General features: G+C 42.7%; 1 protein-coding gene across 1 annotated transcript in view; it reads left to right on the top strand.

Annotated features, from left to right (window-relative positions):
- Nucleotides 1-15556, top strand: part of CTNNA1 (catenin alpha 1) — a 220161-nt gene that overhangs the window by 172278 nt on the left and 32327 nt on the right. The window lies entirely within an intron of this gene.

Here is a 15556-nt window from a genome sequence, read left to right as displayed (position 1 = left end):
ATCAGATGGCAGACCTCATGCCTTTTACCTGTCCTGCAGTTCTTCTTTGAGTGCTGTCCCTGTGGGTGCTCCACTCCAGATGATGGTGCGTCCCGGTGCCGTTAATCAGAGATCTTCGGTAGCAGTGCCTGGTCAGGACGCACACGCTCAGCTGCTGTCTCATGGCATCGTTAGGGTCTGTCTGAGCGCGCGTGCATCCCGCACCCCCCTCAGTTCCTTCTCTGCTGTCCTCAGCTGAAGACGTTCAGCACTGCTCCGAGTCCTCTCTTCAGCCTCAGGATGGTTGAGAAGGAACTGGTGGGGGGGGCCCGACGCGTGCGCTCAAACAGACCCTAAGACTAGACCCTGGGCAGCAGCAGCCTATGTATCAATTGTGTTTACCCGGCAGGTCTGACTGAATTCAGGAATCTTTGGGAATCTGACTAGTAAAGTACCATGATCAGACAGCATTCTTAAACCCAAAGTTACTGTTTGTTTTAAAGTCCTTTTTCTCTAAATGCTTTCTTCCTACTGTTTAAAATACACTCTAGGTACATGTCTATATTATCTAATGGTTTACCATCCCATGATAGTAACCTAAGCAGGCCTAGCTACTTCAGAAACACCCACAGGTGCCTGTATTTCAACCTGGTTCTCCTGAACAACTATCCCCCTCTTTTGAGTTTCTTTTTAAAACCTGACCGTTTCTTTTGTTCTTCTGTGTTCTGGGACCTTTGCCTGTACTAGCACTGTCTCTAGTCTTAACTCTCAAATGTTTGCATAAAGTGGCTTATCTTGAGCCATTCTTTACCTTCCTGTTAGCCCCCTGTTAAACTGCACCAATATATTCATACAGTAAACATCCAATAACCAGTTCAACATACAGTAGTCACAGGTCGAAAACTGCTTAAACAAGAGAATTTTAATCTTGTTTGTAAAGGACAGGAGAAATGTATTATACAACTTACGTGTATTAGAAACATTGAGTTGATGTTACCTATAAGAAGATAGAACATAAATGGGCACCTTTTTTTGGCCTTGAAATATCTTATCTGGAAGCCTAAACCACAAAATTGATGTTTCAACATGCGATTTCCCACCAATTACAAAGCAGTTGTCAAGAGATTAGTGATGGTGCTAGAGAGAGCACACTGCTATGCTGCATGTGCCATGATTGATTTCTTAATACCAGGCGAGGATGACCCAACTTGGGGATCCCTATAGAGTAATTGAGGAAGGTTGTTTTGAACTGTTTCGTTGTCCATGGTGCTGTTTTAGGGCCCTGGTAGCACCTCCCCTTGCTCTAACAGTAGCAAAATGTAGTCTTTTTGGATTACAGATCTTCTGTTTTAAACAAGAATAGACCTCACAATATTAGCATCCTCAAATACGGTGTTTTGGAATGTTAGAGTTTGGAACCTCAAGTTACCCTGCAAAGGTTGCAAGCACCAATAGACTTAAAGGCAAGACTTATTCTTGGCAAGACATGCTTCTTACCTCAGAACTTTCAGACTGCTGGCTTAGCAAATAGATGCAGTGTGAGCTTAGACCTATAAATATCACTTTACAACATTATTTAAATAGTAAAACTAAAATCTAGTTTCTTTGGAAAAATTATGCCTCTGGGTTCAAAATAAGTCAGATCAATCAGTGTTTACAAAACAATTTATAAAATGTCCTGCACCATAAAGGATGGGAGGGGGTGCGGGGGGGAATATCAATACCTCATTGATGATTGTTGTAGGAAAGAGTGAATCTTTAAAGGCAGTGGTATGGCTGGAAGGCTGAAATCTAAGAGCGTACAGTAAGTTTAAGGTATTGGCTAACAACATTATCTTAGAATAGCTTGGCAATGTAGTGACCATTTTGAGCATAGGGAGTTCCTGTTTAAACAGCTGCTTCTTACAGAATTCCAATGGGATCCTGTCAGATCCATACAAACAATTGTTTAATCATATTAGCTTCATCTTAATTAGTTGAAACTTGTCAATCCCCTGTTACGGACTTGCCGTTCTAAAACAATGCAATAGAAATGAGGAAATACAAGTCACACAGTGCAGATGCCCCCCACCTCCTATAGTATTTGATTGACAAACGTGGGAAAAATTGCATATGGATAAAGAATGGTCTGTCAGCTTAATACAGTGATCTCCAAACTGTGGAGCACGCCCCCTTAGAGGGGCATGAAGGAATGTCAGATGGGGCCCAGGCCAGGCCCCACGGGGTAGGGAGGGAGAGCCACCCAACCCCAGTCTGCCACAAGCCCCACTCAGCCCCCTTCCACTGCCCTGCTTCTAGACCTGGCCCCAGCAAGAGCCTCAGCTCCATTCCTGGCCTCGGCTCTCAGCCCCAATCATGGCTGTGCTCCCAACTGCGCTTTTCAGGGGTGGGTGATTGGTGTGGACAGGTTCCATTACGGGGTGGGGGGATGGAAAAAGTTGGGGGACCACTGGCTTAATATATGGGCTCAGAGGCGTTCAGTCCTGGAGTTTGGCTACATTAAAAGCAAGAAGATAGTTCACTTAAAAGCTTCTTACAAACAGAAAAAGTTAAATTTGCTAAATCTGGACAAATTGGCAAAAATCAGGTCTTCCTAATGACTTTTCAGTCATAGATGTAGATTAACATGTTCCTTTCTAGTGCACGAGTCTCTAGTTAATCAGTGCCAAATTTAAAGCCAGTGGAGGCCAGTTGATAACTCTTTATTGGTTCAGGAAAAAAAATTAGGACAACCATTTATTGGGTCAGCTGAATTCCCCTGCACTATATTTAGAGTATATTACGTCTTTGTAAACTACATTAAAACTTAATCAAAGAGGTAGTTTATGTATAAAGAATGGAGCATTCCTAAGCACACCAAGGAGGTGGAAGACCTGGTGAACAGTGTGATCTTTCTTCCTGAAAAATTACCTTTTGAACTCATCTAAATTTGTTCTTCATAGTGTGAGGATGTATATTAATGAAAGTCTTCTGCTAATGTGTTAACACAATTCTGACTTCTCAAGACCAGCATCACAAAACATCCATGTACTCTACTATGTTCAAACAAGCTTTTATATGTGTGAGATAGTGAAAATAAAGACAAGTGCATGACAGGTGTAAAGTTGGGGAAAGAACCAAAGCTTTAGTCACAGAAATTACATATTGCACTAAAAACCAAATGTATAATACATTCTTCATAAAGATGTTGGGAGAGGAAGCAGCACATCGTGGAATATTCTAAATACTCCTGTGCATAATCAGTGCTGGTTATAAAGTTATGTTTCTATCCATTTGCATCTGAAATGGATGAGACCAAAATGAACCTAAGAAAGGACAACTTGCTGCAAAAATGGGAATTCTTTAAATGTAGATGATCTGGGGTAAACGAATGGAAAGCTTTTCTTAGTTTCCACTGTGTTTACATCTCAAACTTCAGGCCTCAGAACTGGTGTGCATTTTAAAGATACTTTTGGTTTAAAGGTTGTAAAATTACAATGTTAGTGAAGACTTTGAGGCAACAAGCAAATAATTTACACATTCTGTAGAACTAATCTCCAGGGCTTTGGGGAGAGGCGATAGGAGGGAACCTGGCTAAGGGCTGAATCAGCAGAGTGCTGTATCTTGGAACTCCAGTACATAAAAGTTTTTAAAACTTGGAGACTTTGAGGAACAGAGATCTTTTGTAATGTCACTAACTCAACCCACACATTCTGGGATAAATGTTTTGTGCTTTCTCCAAGCCTTTAAATAGGTTGTAAACTTACTATTGGATAGAATGGCAAACACGTCCTCACACAAGAGTTGCTTTGGTGATTTGAAGTTTAAAAGACCTTTTAACTTGTTTTTTAATGACTTAGCTCTTAAACAGTTATACTGATCTTTGGGTTGGCAAACCTCCTAACTCTTTCACACACACCCCCGTGCAAGTTCGTTCTCTCTCTCTCTCTCTCTCCTGCAATCTAATATTCTCGCTTTCTGGAAACTCCCACAGCCCAGCTTCTGCTCCCTTCCCCCAAACCCTGGAAATATGTCCTTCACCTGAGCCTCTCTCAGCCCCGAACACCAGTTTCCATCTCATCTACCTGACTCAGATACCGGCTAGCATTCTACTGGTTAAGATAAAACTAAAATCTAACTCGTGGAAGTTGGCTAGATCTTTCTTTCAATAAGAAACTCAATCTCCCTGGAATTTAGCTCTGTTTAGAAACGTGAAAATCTGTTTTTGGAGATTTTAAAATGCATTTTGAGTTAGGGATATTTGAGTAAAAGATTTTGATAGTGGTCAAATGTTGATAAGAATAACATGCATAGCACATGTGGAAGGTGCGCAGAAAGTTGATAGGGGAACTTGACATTGTGGTATGGCTCTTGAAAGGAAATGGAGTTTTAGAGATACTTTTCAATGTTGTAATGTGATGCTGTTTAGCGGCTGGACATTGACTATTCTCACATCACTTAATGTTTGGAAAGAGGCTTGAATAAACCCAGGTAAAGCTCAGTTGCAGACTGTTATCTGAATGTTAGTCATATAGACTAGGCTAAATTTCCCCCAGGTTGCGTCAGTTTTTGCCAGCAAAGAGCCTGCTGGAGAAAGCCCCCTGCCAGAAAATTCACTAGGAACAGAAAACACTCGATCTCTCCTCTGCTGAGAATCATAGGTGACTGGCTTAACTCAAAAGTTGGGGGTCCTGGGAGCTGATTCAGCACATCTCCTTACAGTCTCTGCAGACAGGGATCCTAAGGAGCCCTGGTGGTATTAAAACTTCCCTACCTCTGAGGAAACCCTGAAAGGACAGGTGGTGATATCACCTGTCCTTCCGTGGGGTCAATGCCAGCCCTTTAATGGTGCAAGGGGGCCTGCCTGGCCTACCTTGCGCCTCCTTGCACAGAGTTGAGCAAATTAGGCCTAATAAACAGATTTTAGCTAATTCCTGGGTAAAGTGACACTTTTAAAATAAATTGGCCCTTTTTATCATATTAACATCTTGTTTTTAATAACTGTTCCACATCCTTACATTCATATTTTTGAAATGCTTGAAAAGCAACTAATTGCGTATAGATATCTGATGAAACAGATGGTAACATGTGCTGGTCACACCTACTGACACAGCATATAAAGTATATTAGTGTGAAAAATCCCATGCAGAGGCTGGCAAATCCTAAACAAAGCTTTAAAATTTTAATGGCTTTAAAAAAGAAATCACATGCACCCTGCAGCAGGTTTTTCAGCTGCCATTGTGCCCATGGTTACATCTCCAGCCCACTGATAGTCCTATTTGGGGAAGAAGGCTTCTTCCCTCCTTTGCGCCAGAGACTCTGTTACCCAAGCAGTATGTGCTCCTTTCTCCTCCTCTTTGAAAGGCTAGTGCATCTCCTCCAGAGGCAGCAGCCAAATACCTGACCTAACCCTTCCAGTGCCTAATTCGGGAGTCTTGAAGTATTCCAGTGGCACTTTTCTCAAAATAGAGAATCTGAAATAAAAGCTAAATACAAAAATAAATGTACCTAGACAGTATAGAAACTGATAATGTAGCATTTGATTAATTCAGGGTACAAAATGCACAAGTCTCACTAATAACGGGTTTTTACTAAGTAGCTCCTTGAAATTTGTTATAGGACATGAGTGAGTCACATCTAGATACTTGTACTTGGATACTAAATAAAGTTTTCATGTAAGTACAATTGCAAGCATAATTAAGTAAGATAAATATGGCAGAATGGCCTTATGCATTGTGCATATCACAACCTTATGGAAACCATGAGGTGTGAGGATGGAAAGAATCAGCAGAAGCACAGTAAGTGGGATTGACGCTGTCATCCTAATGTCCCAGCTAGGGGTTGGTCTGACAATTTTTTACAACCCTTTTACTTCAAATCCCCACACATCTGGGACCATATTTGATTGGGTCTCAGACTCCTGCCCACATGTTACATCGGGGAAGAGTAATGAGGGTTCTGACTGGTCGTGGAAGTTATTTACATCAGTACATCTCTGTACATAAATGTGGTTTCATTTCATGGCTGTGTGTCAAAAAGCCCCTAAAATCTGCTAATTTAAGATGAGTTTGTTTTGTATTTTCTCCCAAGATACATATTGCTAACTCTTATAGCCCTAGGTCAAACACTTAGGCCTAGTCTACACGAGAAAATTAGCTTGGTTAAATCCCCTCAGTCAGGGATTTGAAAAATCTACAACCCTGAGCTGCATAGTTAAACTAACCCAAGTCCCCATGTAGACAGCACTAGGTCAATGGAAGAATTCATCTGTTGACCTAGCTACTGCCTGTTAGGAAGGTAGATTACCTGCACTGCCAGTGTCTACACTGAAGTGCTACAGCAGTGCAGCTGCAGCGATGCCACTGTAGCGTTTTAAGTATAGATGAGCCCCAAGGCTAACTAGTCATAGCTAACTATGCTAACTGCTGGGCCCTGTTAGGCCTCAAGCTTATTGCAAAGCCTATTTCAAATTCTTTTACATCTTCTGTTCCTGTGCATTGTAGCTTTAATTGTTTTTATTATCACTTCCTTAAACTCCTTAGCGTTTCCTAACATAGAGCTTATAGTTTGATCCCAGGTACGAACCTCCCAAGGTCAGGTCAGGGGTCAGTAGGCAGACTTGCTTTAGAAGGGAACCAGCAAGAGACAACTGGGATGAAGTCAAGAAGACAGCACAAGAATCCTGAGCTGATATCCATTTTGATATCCTGGGCCTAGGAGAGAGGGTGGGGAAGGAGGGGCTGAAAAGCAAGGTGGCAAGTAGCAGTAGGTGTTACTGTTTGAAGGCTGAATGTTTTATCACGGGCAGAACTTGCTCTGTAGATTGTAGTATGAGAACAGCTGCTAGTTAAAAACAGACTGGTGTGCTTCAGGGGTTTTGTTTATCTTCATTGTTCTAACTCCGTGAAATGCAAAGTGGGAACAGCACAAATGTTGAAAAATAAATAAGTCTATTTAAAAGTTCTTCCAGTTCTTATACTAAATGGGGCACACAAATTTAAGGGCTTGTTTATTTACTGGTGTAGTTATGTCAGAATAACACCCCCTGTGGATATGCCTTTTAAAGAAGTATAAACTAAATCAGAAAAAAGCACTTTCTAATTCTAAAGTAAGTATATCTTCATGGGAAATTATAGCAGTAAATTTCTTTTTTTATGTAAACAAGCCCTAAGCGTCCATTTAACTGCTGTAACATTACCAAAGTAAATGTTCTAGTGTGAGTGGGAAGATATTGACTGCTCTAAGCCCATTGGGACAGATAATGAATTACAAATGAAAGCAATTAATCTTTTTGCTCACAACTTTAACTTTTCTACTGGTCACTGCCAGCACATCTAGAAAAGCCAAAACCTCTCATTGTTTTACATTTGGCTTCCAGGTAAGGCACTTCCATTTCAGTGCCTCAAGTCATAGTCATAGTGAAGTACAATGAAGGTTGCACATGATTCAGACACTGGAGTTGGATGTAAATGGAGATGACTTAATTGTCATTAAATGCACATCTATTGCACCAGTTAAGCACGCCTTTGTGGAAGGGGGGAGGGGTTCTTGCGGCAGAATGGTAGATGGCTTTGTCCGCTTTTAGAGCATGCAGAGTTTTAAATTTTGAACACTTTTTGCCACCCTTAAGTAAACCACCTACATTTTCTGTAAAGCAGAGATTTTAACACTGAAGTTACGCTTTTACAGGTGTTAAAAGCATCTGAGAAGGAAGGCTAAGCTGTTCTTGCTTTGCAAATTTTTTCTCAGAAGTAAGTATGTTGACCATTGGCTGTCACCCAAGCCCATTTTTTCTCTTTTGACTTGAGCTGAACACTTTACTTTTTCAGTCACTTTGATTGCAAAGCAGGAAAGTCACTTCTCCATTGACCCTATTTCCTGTTAAGCAGCAGTAAAAATGAATTGAATAAAATAGGGAGTGAGGATGTAATGCAATTCCCAACTTTATTACAGCTTTTTTGAATTAGACACTTCCACTAACCTGTACACTTGGCTCTGATCCCTTTCCCTGCAGAAACAGGCAGCTGTCTGTCTCCATTAGCCCTGGGAGGAGTTGTCATCCTCCTGCAGGAGTGGTGACTGACAGCTTCTGAGTTCTTATTGCTGCAGTCCCCAAATACTAACATAACTAGATTTTTCTCTCTTCCTCCCCCACCTTCCATTCCATCCTTATTTTTTCTCCCCCACGATCTTTCAGTCCACGTCTACTGACTTTCTCCCTCTCATACTGTATCTCCAGCTTCCAGCAGCCAACTTGGTTCAGAGCCACAAAAAAGCTGTACTCCTTGAGCTGGGCCCCAGCCGCGGGGAAGCAGACTGTGCAAAGAGAGCTGTATGCGCAAAAAAGTGAAGTCCATCACATAGGTTATTCCAAAAAGAGGACTGCTGATCACTGCTTCTCCAACTGCTACTCAGCCCTGTGCACTTGTTCCCTAACATGTCCTCCAATTCCCATGCTCAGCAAACAGTTACCTGTAGAGTCATAGACTTTAAGGTCAGAAGGGACCATTATGATAGTCTGCTCTGACCTCCTGCACAACTCAGGCCACAGAATCTCACCCACCCACTCCTGCAACAAACCCCTAACCTATGTCTGTGCCATTGAAGTCCTCAAATCTTGGTTTAAAGTAGTGGTAGACAACCTATGGCACGCGTGGTTTAAATCAGGGCCGGAGGGGGCAAGTGGGGCAATTTGCCCCGAGCCCTGCGAGCCGCTCCGGGTTTTTGGCAGCACTTCGGCGGTGGGCCCTTCACTCGCTCCGGGTCTTCGGCGCCGGGTCCTTCAGTGCAGTGGAAGACTCGGAGTGAGTGAAGGACCCGTCACTGAAGTGCTGCCGAAGCCTCAGAGCGCCACCCAGTGAGTACAAGCACTGCCGCAAGCGGCGGGAAAAATAATAATAAAAAAGCTGCAATTGGCGGCGGCAGCTCTACTGCCGCCGCTTCATTCTTCTGCTGCAATTCGGCGGCTGGTGCTTCCCTCTGAGAGGGACCCGCCGAAGAACCGGCCCTGCTCCAGGCCCCCTTAATCCTCTGGGTGGCCCTGGTTTAAAGACTTCAACCTATGACCTGCTGGTTAGCTTGCTCTTCGAGCCCTCCAAAATAAATCTACAGTTTTTGTCCCAGGTGACAGATGGTTCCTGTGTGTGCCCATTTTCTTCTCCTTTGAGGTGGGTGGCTGATGGCAAGTTCATTCGATTTCTTGGACTGATTGTTCTGTAGGTTTGTCTATGTTCTAAAAATGCAAATGCACATGCTTGAAAAGGGCCTGTCGATACAGCTACAATCAATCAGAAAATGTGTATTAAAGAAAAAGCCAAGAAGCCATGAGCGGTATTCTGCTTAGACCACAAACTATATGTACAAAATTAAAGGCCTGATAGCCCAGATGGAATTTGTGCATACCACACCAGGTTGGCAGCCACATTGTGGGTGGAGACAGAATGTGCCTCAGTAAAAGACAATCGTGAAGCCACTACCGGGCCCTGCACTAACGTTTGCCAAACGTTACAAGGTGGATTCCAGAGTTTCAGCTCAGAGAGTCTGGCACAGAGCTTCTTCCTGGTGAGGTTTCCCCATAAACTTCACACTGATCCTATAGTCCTCCTTTGAGTTTTCTTTCTGTTTTTTTTCTGTCATCGCTCTCATGCTGCCAACTACTTCCCAAGTATAAGGGTTCATAGCCATACCTGCTTGTTGAAAAGAAAATCTTACCTCTCAACTTTTAATGAGGCACTTTCACTGACTTAGCTCTCCCTTTTTGTGGGGGATATGTGGAAAACCAAAATCACTTTTTTCTTCCAGGAAGACTCTCTGCCTTTTCTGAATGGTTTTTGTATAGTTCATTTTTTGTGTTCAATTTTGTCAGCATTAGTATATTAGAAATTGTAGCTTTTGAGAAAATGCTTTATCCAAGGGAATATAGGGCCTGCTCTGATAACTGTAATCACCTCCATCATTGCAGGGAAAGGTAGCTGATCAGGGTGCAAGATTTAGTGGCTATACTTTTTTCTAAGGAAAAAATACCAAGACAGTTTTCTTTTTCAGAGCATACGTTGTGCAGATACAAGCAGCATGTGTGTCACTGGCATTAATGTTAACTGGTTTTAATACTCCCTGAAGTATGGTTTTATGCTAGCAATTGCAAAGGGATCTAGGAGAAGGATAAAATCAGGATTCCAAGGCTCTACACTACTAGCCTCTGTTTTGGTAGTCATGGTTACTAGCAAAATACAGGCTGGGAGAACTTCTGGAGGGTTGCCCATTTTAGCCTTCCCTTCTAGGGTTCTCATTACTGAGATTCATGTCTGGAGAGTTGTGGGTGTCTAGATCCTGCTTTTTTGACTGACAGACTGATCATTTGTTAAATAAACCAGGCTGGGGGGAACAGGTCCAGCAGTTCCTGTACCAGTCCGTGAGTATAGAGTCTTGGAGAGAGAGCAGCAAAGAGTCCTGTGGCACCTTATAGACTAACAGATGTATTAGAGCATGAGTTTTCATGGGTGAATACCCACTTCGTCGGATCTGACAAAGTGGGTATTCACCCATGAAAGCTCATGCTTCAATATGTTTGTTAGTCTATAAGGTGCCACAGGACTCTTTGCTGCTTTTACATATCCAGACTAACACGGCTACCCCTCTGATACTTGGAGAGAGAGAGGTTCTGCTTCCATCTTATCTGCCAGGATGAAACACAACTGACACTTAGCCTTGACTGAATAACGGGATCCTAAACATAGGAAGATGCAAGGGCAGTATGTCCTATTACACATCCAATACAACACTAGCTGTGATGAATCTCTGATTTAGTCCATACCGTAGGATGATGATGATACCGTAGGATGATGAATTACAACTTATTCCTTTTAAAAACAATTGCTGAACGTTTGTGAGGTTTAAAAAAAAAATAGTTGGGAACCCAGTATCTTTGAAATCCATTTTCTTAGGCAATAGGAAGTTTCCTTCAGAAACTTTCAAAATTCTAGAGAGGCATATTCATAACAGGTTAGTAAATAAGTGTATTCAGTACACTCAAGTGTAAATTTGTCTTCATTACTTTCCTGGGGTGGAGGGAAAGTTAAACTTGTGCTTGTGAAAGCAAGGGACTGAGCACACCAGACAGAGTGCAGTCCCTTCAGTGCCATGTTTCAGCCCTTCATCTCTGTTAGGCAGCTTGCCACTCTTGCTAAATTGTCATTTTTTTACATTACAGAACCTATCAAGCCTCATTTTCACTTGTGAGTTAAATCAGGATTTCAGCCCAAATCTTCAGGGCTGAAAAAGTAACATAACATACTAGTCTCCCTAGCCCAATATAACTTCTCTGCATTTTTTCCCCAATCGTTGCTAATTTCCAAGATCCCTTGAGTAAGTAAGCCTGCTTCTCCTGTCTGATTCATACAGTGCCATTATAACATGTTTAACATCACCATCACTCTGTAATTAGTGAGTTATATTTAAAGAATGGGTTGTGACACTTCTGAATGAATCAGATAGGTGGAAAAAAATGGATTTTATAAAAGCAGGCGCATCTGTTGCTTACACTGTTTTGCTCACAGCTTTGGGAAATGATACACAGCTTTAAAAAGGCACTGTGAAAAAAGGTATAGACTAAACTTTAAGTTAATTCATTCCAAAGCTTGTGTTTGAAAACAAAAATCAGTATATATTTTTTTTTATCATGGCTGCAGGAGTTTAGGCCAGAGGGGACCAGTAGATCATCTAGTCTGACCTCTTGGATATCACAGGACACCAACATCACCAAGCAGCCGCACACTAAACCCAGCAACTGAAATGAAACCAAAATATTTAAGGCCTCAGGAGACTAGACTCTTCTGTGCCCCAGGCAGAGAATAGGAGGGACCATGGTGCGTCAGTGCTTGAGGTTCCTGCAATGGCAGGAAAATGATTAAATGAGACACCCAGATAATCCTGGCAAGTGACCCACATCCACATGCTGCAGAGGAAGGCGGCAAAACAAACAAATCCAAGGTCGCTGCCAATCAGACCTAGGGGGAAATCCTTCCTGACCTCACATATGGGGATCAGTTGGACCCTGAGTGTGTGAGCAAGAACAAGCCAGCCACACACCGAACAGATGTGCTTGATGCCACTTCAGAGCCATGGCCCATGCCGTGCAATGTTTCTTCTCCAGTTGTAGCCATCCCTGATTCTTCACAGGAAGGAGATTTTAAAAAACCCAAAACAAAACACTGCCAGAATAGATTGGGTGGGGGTGAGGGAAATCCCTTCCTGACCCCTACCAGTGGATGGCTGAAACCCTGAAGCATGAGCTTTAGGAACATAGACACAAATTGGAAGTGAGCCGCAGGGTTGTTTAACCCTTCCTCCTACCATCACAGGCAACCCAGTCATACAGTCTCACTCAATTTGTCCAGCATGCTCTCAAAACCAGTTAAGTTGTTTGCCCCCTCAACTCCTATTAGGAGGCTGTTCAGGAATAACACCCTTCTGAAGGTTAGAAACCTCCTAATTTCCAGCCTGAACTTGTTCATGGTCATTTTATATCCATTTGTTCTTGTGCCAACATTGTTGTCTAGCTTAAATAGCTCTTCACCATCCCTGAAATTATCCCCTAATGTATTTATAGAGCGCAAACATATACCCCCTCAGCCTTTTTTGCTAGACTAAACAAGCTAAGCTCTTAGTCTCCTCTCATAAGACAAAGCCTCCAGTCCTCTGATCATCCCAGTAGCTCTTGTCTGCACCTATTCTAGTTTAAATGAATCTTGAACATGGGTGACCAGAATTGTACACAGTATTCCAAATAAGGTCTTACCACTGCCTTGCCCAATGGCATTAATGCTTCTTTATCAGTATTGGAAATGCCTCGCGAATACATCCTAGGATTGTATTTGACTTTTTCATAGCTGTATCACACTGGTGGCTCATAGTCCTCCTCTGATCAATCCCTACATCCAGATTTTTCTCCTCCTCTGTTGCTTCCAGCTGTACTGTCTCTGTTCCTCCATGGAGCCGCTGCTGGCCACAGCTGCTCAGGACCACAAACCACCTTATCAGTACAGAGCCATGTAGGGGCTGATGTCAGGGTGTCCCTCCCCCTCCCATTGTGTGCCCAGGTGAGCACACCCCTTTCCCAGCTCCTGCCCCTCCGAGAGTGTCGGGGGGACAGGTCGGGAAAAGGCTTCGTGGCTGCTGGCCAAAACTTTTTTTAAAAAGACTACGTATCTGACTGAAAATAATTTGTAGGCAAAGATTCCTGTGCAGTGTTTTTAAACCCAAACATTGGAGCACTAGGACACTGAAAGTTAAATGAATTTAAAAGTAGTAGAATGGATTTTTTTCATTGTCTACACTTAGAGAAATGCAGAAAGTAAAGCACATAAATAGTTACCAACTACATTACATTTCTTTAAATTCTTTCATTTGTAATCAGTGTTGTCATTATCTGGCTAGTCGGGCTACTTGTGGGCTGGTTTTTAAGTGGCTTTAAGCTATTAATGCAGTAGGAATCTGGCAACCTGGAGTCCATTCACAAAACATTATGCGCTAGTTGGGCCTCTGCTGCCAGTGCGGGGTCTACAGTTCTTCAAGTATCTTCTCTGACTTCATATTTGCACCTCCCCTCTGGTCTGAATACTGTTTCTCTGCCGCCCATGTATGGAATATGCATAGGGACTAGCACTCGAAGAAGAAATGGAAGTTCCTTACATCTAATTAAAAGCTCTTCAAGTTGTGTGGTGCCTATCTGTATTCTGCTCCTCCTTCCTCTCTGCTTTGGATCTTACTAGATTTGGAGTAAGAAGAGGTTTTCTTAAATATAGGTACAATGTTAGCTACTCTCTAGTCTTATGTCTCCAGCCCTGAATAGATCATCATCATCATCACTCCCATAACCGCATTGGTCGTTGGGACACCATCATTGATGAGCAGTCAACCAATTGTCTCTACCCCTGACGATTGTGTGTCAGTGCTTGAGTCTCCGCAAAGTCCATTCCTGTCCACTCTTCTATGTTGTCAGTCCATCTCTTCTTCTGTCTACCTCTTCTTCTCTTCCCCTGTACTGTCCCTTGGAGGATGATCTTGGATAGGCCAGATGATCTTGTTACATGGCCGTACCACTTCAGCTCACGCTTCCTCACAGTCATCGGGAGGTCTTCATGTGACCCAGTGCATTGGGTGATGATGTTGTGGACCTCTTCGTTAGTGACAGTCGAAGTAGGAGAAGCCCAGGATTTTACGGAAGTATTTCATCTCTACTACCTGTATTTTCCGTTCAAGTTCTGCCGTAAGGGTCGATGTGTCGCATGCATACAGAAAAATGGAGATGACCAATGCGTGCAGCAGTTTCAGTTTGGATCTCAGGGAGATGTTCTTATTCCTAGACGCTGACTGATATCCTGACTAGATAGACTTAGTAAAAACCTTGTTACTGGGCTAGGAATCTCATGTGCCCATTCATTCAGAATTGTGGGATGGAAATTATCCCCCCCTCCACCACCCTATTTCAGTGCATTAAACTAATTTTTTTCCTTTAGTGTCAGATGTAGTAATTTCCATTTCTCTTCTTGGCTTCTGGTGGCAATATGATGGGATAATGTTTCCAACTAGCTTCCCTAAAATATGGGGGAAAAAACTTTTTGGACAATGCTGAATCAAGGAAAGGTTCTAAGATCAATGTTTCTTACTGAAGTTCCAGAGGCTTTTTACTCTTGAAATTGACTGAATAGCTTGTATAATATGTACTCTATAATCTCTCTGTATACTCTATATTCAAAACTTAAGCTGTTGGGATTTGCTGAAGTCGCATTGTATTTTTTCCTTAGTAGATGGAAGCAATTTGAAGGCAGGCTTGAAGAAGCCTCTAAGTGGTTGATTCAAGAAGTGGGAGCAGTTTTGGGAGAGGTAGCAGATAAAACATCATGAACAAACTTTCTGCCTTTTCATTTTTGGACTATCAAGGTCTTATACAGTTAATTCCCAGAACAATTAGGCTGCTGTAAGATTTATTGGCTGGATACAGAGTAGATTTTTTTTTTTTTTTAAATTCATCAAATTCCCAGATAATGTGTAGTTCTAATTATGGAAAATGTCACCTTTTCTGGAGCATTTCATTCCCTTGGTCAGTGTTCTGGCCAAGGTATTTAGGGGACACTGCCTTCAGATGTGTCAAGCACACCCTATCCTATCTAAAATATACCACTTCTGGTGTTACTCCTGAGGGAATTCTGCGTCACTGCATGCATGCGGAATTCACGTCCCTCCACAGATTTCTTTGCTTCCCCGCAGAAAATGATGGGGAAGCAAAGTGAAGCTGCAAGAGTGGTCATATGCCCCATCCCCAGCAGCAGCAGACACTTTGTTTCCAGCACCTGGAACAGCCAGTAGAGAGATCAGTCACTGCGTATGGGCCTGGAGATGCCCGGGGACTTGTGGGTCATGTGCTACCACCTCCCCCTACCCCATTCAGGTGAGCACAGCTTGCTGACTCTGCCTGGATCCTAATGCTGGTCATCTTCCCCATTATGCTGGATGCCCTGTTTTCTGTACAATGGTGAGCGCCCAGACGTCCCCTCAGCAGCAGCTGGGGCACTCCTGCTAAGCAGGCCCACTGGACCCT

The sequence above is a fragment of the Mauremys mutica genome, chromosome 8 (assembly GCF_020497125.1).
Source record: "Mauremys mutica isolate MM-2020 ecotype Southern chromosome 8, ASM2049712v1, whole genome shotgun sequence".
Taxonomy (NCBI): Eukaryota; Metazoa; Chordata; order Testudines; family Geoemydidae; genus Mauremys; species Mauremys mutica.
This window is presented reverse-complemented; position numbering and strand designations above follow the sequence as displayed.